Source organism: Aulostomus chinensis, chromosome 7, assembly GCF_037954235.1.
Source record: "Aulostomus chinensis isolate RoL2024-O1b breed Wild chromosome 7, RoL_Achi_v1.0, whole genome shotgun sequence".
Taxonomy (NCBI): Eukaryota; Metazoa; Chordata; class Actinopteri; order Syngnathiformes; family Aulostomidae; genus Aulostomus; species Aulostomus chinensis.
Genome location: NC_141326.1, coordinates 29,288,052 through 29,294,998, shown reverse-complemented (window position 1 = coordinate 29,294,998; position 6,947 = coordinate 29,288,052). Strand labels below are relative to the sequence as shown.

The 6,947-nt window shown below is 49.0% G+C and overlaps 1 long non-coding RNA gene across 1 annotated transcript; it reads right to left on the bottom strand.

The window, feature by feature from the left end:
* Positions 1–1,931: 1,931 nt before the first annotated feature.
* On the bottom strand, positions 1,932–4,039 carry LOC147259415 (uncharacterized). Its single transcript, XR_015116862.1, has 3 exons — positions 3,895–4,039; positions 2,615–2,700; positions 1,932–2,065 (listed from the first exon to the last, which is right to left on the bottom strand). It is a non-coding gene; the product is annotated as an uncharacterized LOC147259415 (long non-coding RNA).
* Between the last annotated feature and the right edge of the window lie 2,908 nt (positions 4,040–6,947).

Genomic DNA, 6,947 nt, shown 5'->3' with positions numbered 1-6,947 from the left:
GCGTGTCAGGAAACCGGCGCACGCCGCGAATGGTGACGGCGTTCATTTGGATGATTTTTGCCACGTAGCAACCTCGTTCACAGGAACAAACCATCCGGCTCGTCAGGTTAACTCCAACTAGCAGAACCAGGTTCCTCTGCACCACAACATGAATAAACCCGATCAGAACCAAGACCCTCAGGAGAACCCGGTCCTGCTGCTCACTCAACACTCAGGCTTGCTTTACTCTCATTATCACATAAAAATCACTCAAGTTCAGGTTTCGAATCATGAAGACAGATAATTGGTTTGTATTTTCCATGTGACCACATCGTTCAGTCAGCGACGCTACGAAGGTCCTCTCCATGTCCCAGAGTGCAGCGGTTGAATTAGAACGGGACTGCATGACATCATCACCTAGTTATGACATCTTGGATGCGTTGAACTTGATCTTCAAGAGCAAATATCCTCCGACTGGTGTGGAAGAAGAGGTTTATTGGTAACTATTGATTGCTATTGTGACACCAGAGGAGGAGGACGAGGCCTGGACGGATGGAGACCTGCGATGAACGCGGGGACGGTTTCTTCGTGGCTCCGTCCTTTTACAGAAGTCGCCAGCCTGTCTGAGCATCGTCTCTCAGAGCTGCGCTGGCAGCTTCCGCTCAATTAAAGAACGCCGGAGTCAAACACTTGTGGTTCTGAAAGTTCAACAACCCAACACACAGCAACAGGAGCAATCAGCACATTGAGCAGCATCACTCCCAAAACAAGGATGGACACGTTCCTCAGAAACAGAGCGGTGGCGAGCCAGTTCTTCTGGGTCAGATCAAGAACAGTCGCACCAAGAGAAGAAAACGCAGCGGCGCAGGACGGCTGGCAGCAGGAGGAGGAATGGAGGATAACGCAGCAGAAGACGACGAGCAGGATTTACTGTTACAATTAAAAATCAAAGCTTCTTTTTATTTCTATTTTTTCTAATCACCACTGGAATGTCTGTTAGTTCCACGAAGAAGCAGTAAAATAAGTGATATTCAAGGAATGAAGTAGATTTGATGGCCCCCTCAGCCTCTCTGACTCTCTCCATCTCCATCTTAATTCTTCTCATCTCCTTTATGTCCTTTTCATGTTCTTCTTTCAGTTTCCTCTCCAGCTCTTCCTTCTCTCTGCGAATTTGCTCTTCTTTTTCTCGGAGAATGTGTCGTTTCTTTTCTTCATTGAGTCTCTCAGCCTCTCGGAACCTGTCGTTGGTGTAGCAGGTTCCTCCGTTCTTCTTCACGACGCCCTTGATCTTCCTGACCAGCTCAGTGACCTCAGAGCGGTCCCTTGTGTTCTTGTTATTATTGTGTACTCACCGCTGCATTTGTCAAGAAGCTCTTGAAGGTCTGGACTCTCCTCCAGGTAGTCCTCAATGGTACCGTCGAGATCGTCAGGGCGGGTAAAGAGCAGCGTGGTGGACTTGTCTGCAGCCTCCCCAGAGGTCTCTTGAATCTTCTCCACTGTGATGACCACCAGGAAGACATGCGCTCCAGGCGCGCTGTAAGTGATGCACTGAGAAATATCTTTATTGTTTCGTAACTTTATTGGTCAATGGAAGGAATATTAGTTTTCTATGTGACCCAGGAGCTTCTAAATCTGCTCTGCCTTAATGGGAAACCCCCTGTAAGATCAGCCACTGGGAACAAACCAGTGAGCCTCCGACTCAACCGCTTCCGACTGAGGAAGTCAGGTTTTGCTCTTTGCCAGTGACTTTCTTCTGGCATCAGAAACAGAGGATGTGTCAGGAAATTATTTCTGTAAGATAAAGGCTGTATTTTCGCTGTTAGTTCGTACCACAAAATTTCCCACCACACACAAGATGAAATTCTCAGAGACGGAGATCTCAATTCAAAGTTTTAATGCAGCAAAGCGTCCCGGCAAAGTTCTACATCTGCACTGAACAGTCTCAGTGTCTTCCCAACATATAAGTTCCTCTTCTCAGCAGGTGCCCACCACGTCTTGTTCCTCCTTCTTCTTTCAAGGACAGTTGTGGGGGAGCGTAGGGACGCTGACTCCTCACAGTCCAAGGCCTTTCCCAAACTCTTCCTATCTGAGGAGTGACAGCACAGCTTGGTGCTTCCTGCACAAACTTCATTTCTTTAGTATAAAGGTCACAACACTATCATGCAATTCTACACCAGGCTAAAACTTCATGATAATAAAACATAAATGTAAAAAAACATAAACATGTCTGCATATTTTCTAACAGGATGCATGCAGAGCTGATTCACTTGCTTTGCTACTGCAGGAGAACGAGAGTTAAGTCACGATAACTAGAACGTCAGCCCACCGAACCAACGGGAAACATCTGGAATATTGGGAACGGAGCCAAGTACATCACACACACACACACACACACACACACACACAGTGCAGAGATGCCCACCCACATTTGGTCAAATTCCAAGAACAGTGACACTGAGAGACGTTCCATTCTTTTCTGGTATTTGAGGTAGCCTAAACGTCTGGTAAACAGGGTAAAACGATCACGCAGCACACACACACAAACACACACACACACACACACACACACACACACACACACACACACACAGCCTGTACATCACGTTCTGTCACGTTGGAAGACGTCTCTGACTACCTTGTTGGCGCTGTGAGTGAACAGGTTCCCCTCTGCCACCGGTGCTCCATCCTCTGCTCTTTCTGCCACTGCACTGCACCGTTTATCTGAACAAGGCCACAAAGCCAGGAAAAATAAACTTCAGTTACGGGAAACCAGTCAAGTACGGAGGTTCCAATTTATCACATGACAGGAAACGTTTGAATGAGACGCGTAAACAAGCCGTCCTCTCTGGATGAGGGCATTTCTTGGAATGTGCCATTTTTGCAGATCCTGGTCTCCTAATTATGCTGAGACAGCACAACCACCGCTCCACTGACGGCTGCATTGACGGCCTTCAGGCTGGAGAGAAGTATTGTGGAGGAATAACACGGCAACAACTGGACACAAAGTGCAAAGCATTTTCTTCTCGCTGGGCCTGATGCTGATTGGGCCGCTGCTCAGCTCAGGGACGCGCCGCGCGTTTGGTCATTTAATCTGCAGGATGTGTCACGTACTAAAAAAGCTGATTTGTTACCTGCGATGATTCAGGAGGAATGTGTGTGACTTTATTTCGTCTTCTCTCCGCTAACGCTGACTGACTGACAGATAAATGCTTTTCTGACCTCCACCTCCACGTCCCTCCTCCCCGTCCCGAGCTGGTGGTGATTGAGCGGGCGGCTCCGGAGGTCAAGGGATGGAGGGATACAGTCTATCAGCTTCAATCGTCTGAGCCATGAGGATGAAGCCAGAGTTCAACTCCCGATGGAGACAAATCTATTAGAGGAGGAGCGAGAAGGAGCTAATACCTCTACCCTCCATTTCTAAAGTCGGCTGTGTGTGAAGGGACTTTTCCAGGCAAAGCTGTTGAACAGAGGCGATTCAAGGAGCGAACGCAAGGAGACGAATTCTCTGCAGCTTGAATGGGCGCTGACTCACGTGGAGGACGCCGGTTGACTTGTCCGAGTTGCCTTTGGCTCAAATCTGAGCGTTCTCACGTGGCAGATGCACGTTGTTCTGATCCGGCAGGAGAGCCTTGTGCTTGTCACCAATTAATCAACAACAAAGGCCCAAATGTGAGTCGATACCCACATGGAGAGAAACCATTTGCTTGTTATTGCTTTTTTCCTGCCAAACACGATCAAACAGTAATTCAAAATGAGCAAGTGGAACAATGCTACCGCTCATGGATTTCCAGGTAAAATTTGGGGGTGTGGCCACCCAGGACGCCCCTGACCAGTTTCACTGCCTCACATTGAATGCATCCAATATTAGAGTTAGCGGAGGAGTTTCTGACAGGTCATGTTGATGGGATTCCCCACCGTGAAGAGCAGGCAGTCAGCTGTCCGTCACCATGGCGTCCCGACACATCGGCTCCCCAACCTGCAAGTCTCTCATTCGTCCTGCAACGCTACGAGAAACGAAACTTTAAAGGCCAATATCACGGTCCGTTAGCCGTCCTCCACACACACCCGAGCCTTTCATTACCCTCTGATGGGGAGGCGGATCGCATTGCTGTCCTCAGGCCAAAGAGAGAAGCTGCTGTCTGGGCGCTGTCCCTTTGTCTCTGCGTGTCAGCACCAAAGAACGAACCTCCGTCCAGGCTGAATCAGCAGAGGCAGGATTAGTAAATCTGGTCTTTAATCTGAGGCCTCCAGTCAGACAGCAAAGCTCATGAAGCTTTTTTTCCAACCTGTCAATGGACTGAAGCAGGCCGTTAAAGTAGCTGCTGATTTGGTTTAGCATTGGCAAATAATCACCTCTGCTTTATACATTCTTATATATACCTTGTGATATAAAACACAAAGTTCCATCCATCGTCGTCTTCCACTTATTCCTACATGAAGGGTGGTGGGGGGGGGTGGAGCCTATCCCAGCAGCCTTCCCCCTGGACAGGTCACCAGTCCATGGCAGGGCCAACACATAGAGACAGACAACCATTGGCTCTCCCAGCCACGCCTACGGTCAATTTAGAGTCTGGATTAACCTGGTCCCTCTTGATGTCTTTGGACTGTGGAGGAAGCTGGAGTACCAGAGAGAACCCAGCAGGAACAGGGAGAACATGGAGACTCACCCAGAAAGACCCCGTGCTGCAGCCGGGGCTCCACCCACAACCTTCTTGCTGGGGGCCACAGGGAGGACCACTGCTCCACCCACAACCTTCTTGCTGGGGGGCCACCGTGAGGACCACTGCTCCACCGTGCAGCCTTAAACACAAAGTTGAAAAATTTATTTATTGCATTCAATCAAAACACAGAATTTCTGTAAATCTTGGACTTAAAACAACAATTGTTATCGGCTTAGCTTCAAATCTGAAACGTTTGCCATCATTCTAGCGCCATCGAGGAGTCACAAAGCGTGACTGCAGGAGCTAAAAACATCTCTGTGAGATCAGCACATCTTTCTGAGTGTTTGGAACAGACTTTCTAAGCTAAAGTGGAGCTTCATGAACGTCAGACTGTGCACTGTAGGAGGAGGCTCCCTGGTCACATCTCAGCGGTTCTTTGTGGTTGACTTCATATTTCAGGCCGTTGCACTTTGACCTGATTGTGGTTTGAGAACAGCAGAATTCCCCAGATTGAGTCGGGTGATAACTTGTCCTCCGCCCTCATTACTCCACTTTTACATTCTCCTCCATGTTTCCTGCTCTTGTTCTCCGCTGCCACCTCATCACTCCACAGTCATAAATACATGGATCAGAAACGTATAAATTAAAATCCAGCAGGCTTGTCTGAAACACTTTGTGATGTAATTCATCTTCTGAGCTCATGATCGGGTTATGTAAGTAAATATGGGGGCAATCAATCGCGGGCGCCCTTGTCGGTCGCCCTCGCGGTCACTGCTAATTTGTAAGAACGAGCCAGTCAGCGATCGCCGCTCGCTGCCGGGACAGTTGTTGGTTTGAAGGGTATGAGGCCCGTAGTATAGGTGTCACCCTCGCAGGGTGACAGACAGCTGCAGGGGAGCTGCAGATGGAAGACATTTTAACCCCCAAATTAAAACTCAACAACAAAGATTCATAGTCTGTTTAGAGGTGTGATATGTTGGTAGCATGTTCTCCCTGACGCTGACGTGGTCACGCATGTGGCGTGTAGTGGGGGGGGGGCTGCAGATGGAAATCAGCCGGTTGCTCATGCGGTACAAAGTATCCTCTTCCTTAACTGGGATGGCCGTATCTGTCACGCGATCCCTTAAGTAAATAAACAAGAATGACGGTTGCACAGTCGACCTCCAGCTCACGCGCACAATTAAGGCTGCTTTGTTTTTTGTTTTGTTTTTTTGGACTCAGCATCAGCTGATCTGATGTCAGTGGCTCCTCGTTCGTATCGATGTCCTTCAGTTGGTGCCAAGAGAAGAGCGCGGCCGTGGTGGAAAAGTGCGCTGTTGTGCGAGAGGCCGCTCGTTGTGGTCCGGAGAACAAGTCAGACATTCGTAACTGGAGGATTCAGCGACGTTCAAAGTAGGGAGACGGAATTTCAGCGGGGTTTGTAGCGCAGAGATTCATAAAGAGGCTCCATGCACTCGGACTGCTGACTCTCTCTCCTGGTGCAGGTGTGACACACTGCTGTTCTATTCAAAGTCACACTCAGTATTCATGGGTCCGCCTCAGTGTGAGACCCCGCGACCAGCAGCCCAGCAGGGGGGAGCTAATGGTTTGTTCAATCACTCTCACACACTGTCTGCCATGTTATGACAACCTATTAAACACGAAATTAAATGCCTTGTTTGCCCCTGAGGACAGCAGACGTTTGGCTGAAAGTTTTCATTCTCAAAAGCTGTTTGTTCACCGTTGAAGCGCTGAAGGGGCCGACGGCACCGTTACAGCCGCCGCTCTCAAACAGAGATAAATGGCCCGTCAGCGCGGGTGTCGACCGCGTGACACTGACATCCAGATCGCCGCAGCGTCGGCACGTGAGGGGCCGGCTGATTGGCTGTGAGAAATGAAATGCCAGTGACTGTAAGCAAGCGTTAGCTGGTGATGACATCACGCTCCGGCTGTCAGAGCCACTTGGTTTTAGTGCAACAACATGACAGCTTCGAAGTCCTTCCCTGAATACTGATATGAAGATTGGAGTACAACAACGTCAACAAACTTTGAACGCTTCTGGTCTTCTGCTACCAGATCCACGTGTTGTGGTGCTGATTTTTGCTCAACTGCCAAGTCAGAAGGCGAAAGTCTTCACAATGGGGGTGGGGTGGGCGGGGCCTCTATGTGGTTAACTGGTTAAAAAAAAAGTTTGTAAAGAGGAAACATAGTGGGGAAGTTGGAGGTACATTTTGCAAGCACAGACATTTTTATTTAGGACATCTTGATTAGTGAGGACAATTCGGAAAAGTGAGAGTTAGTGGCTGGGGGGACATATTGTGTCCTCAC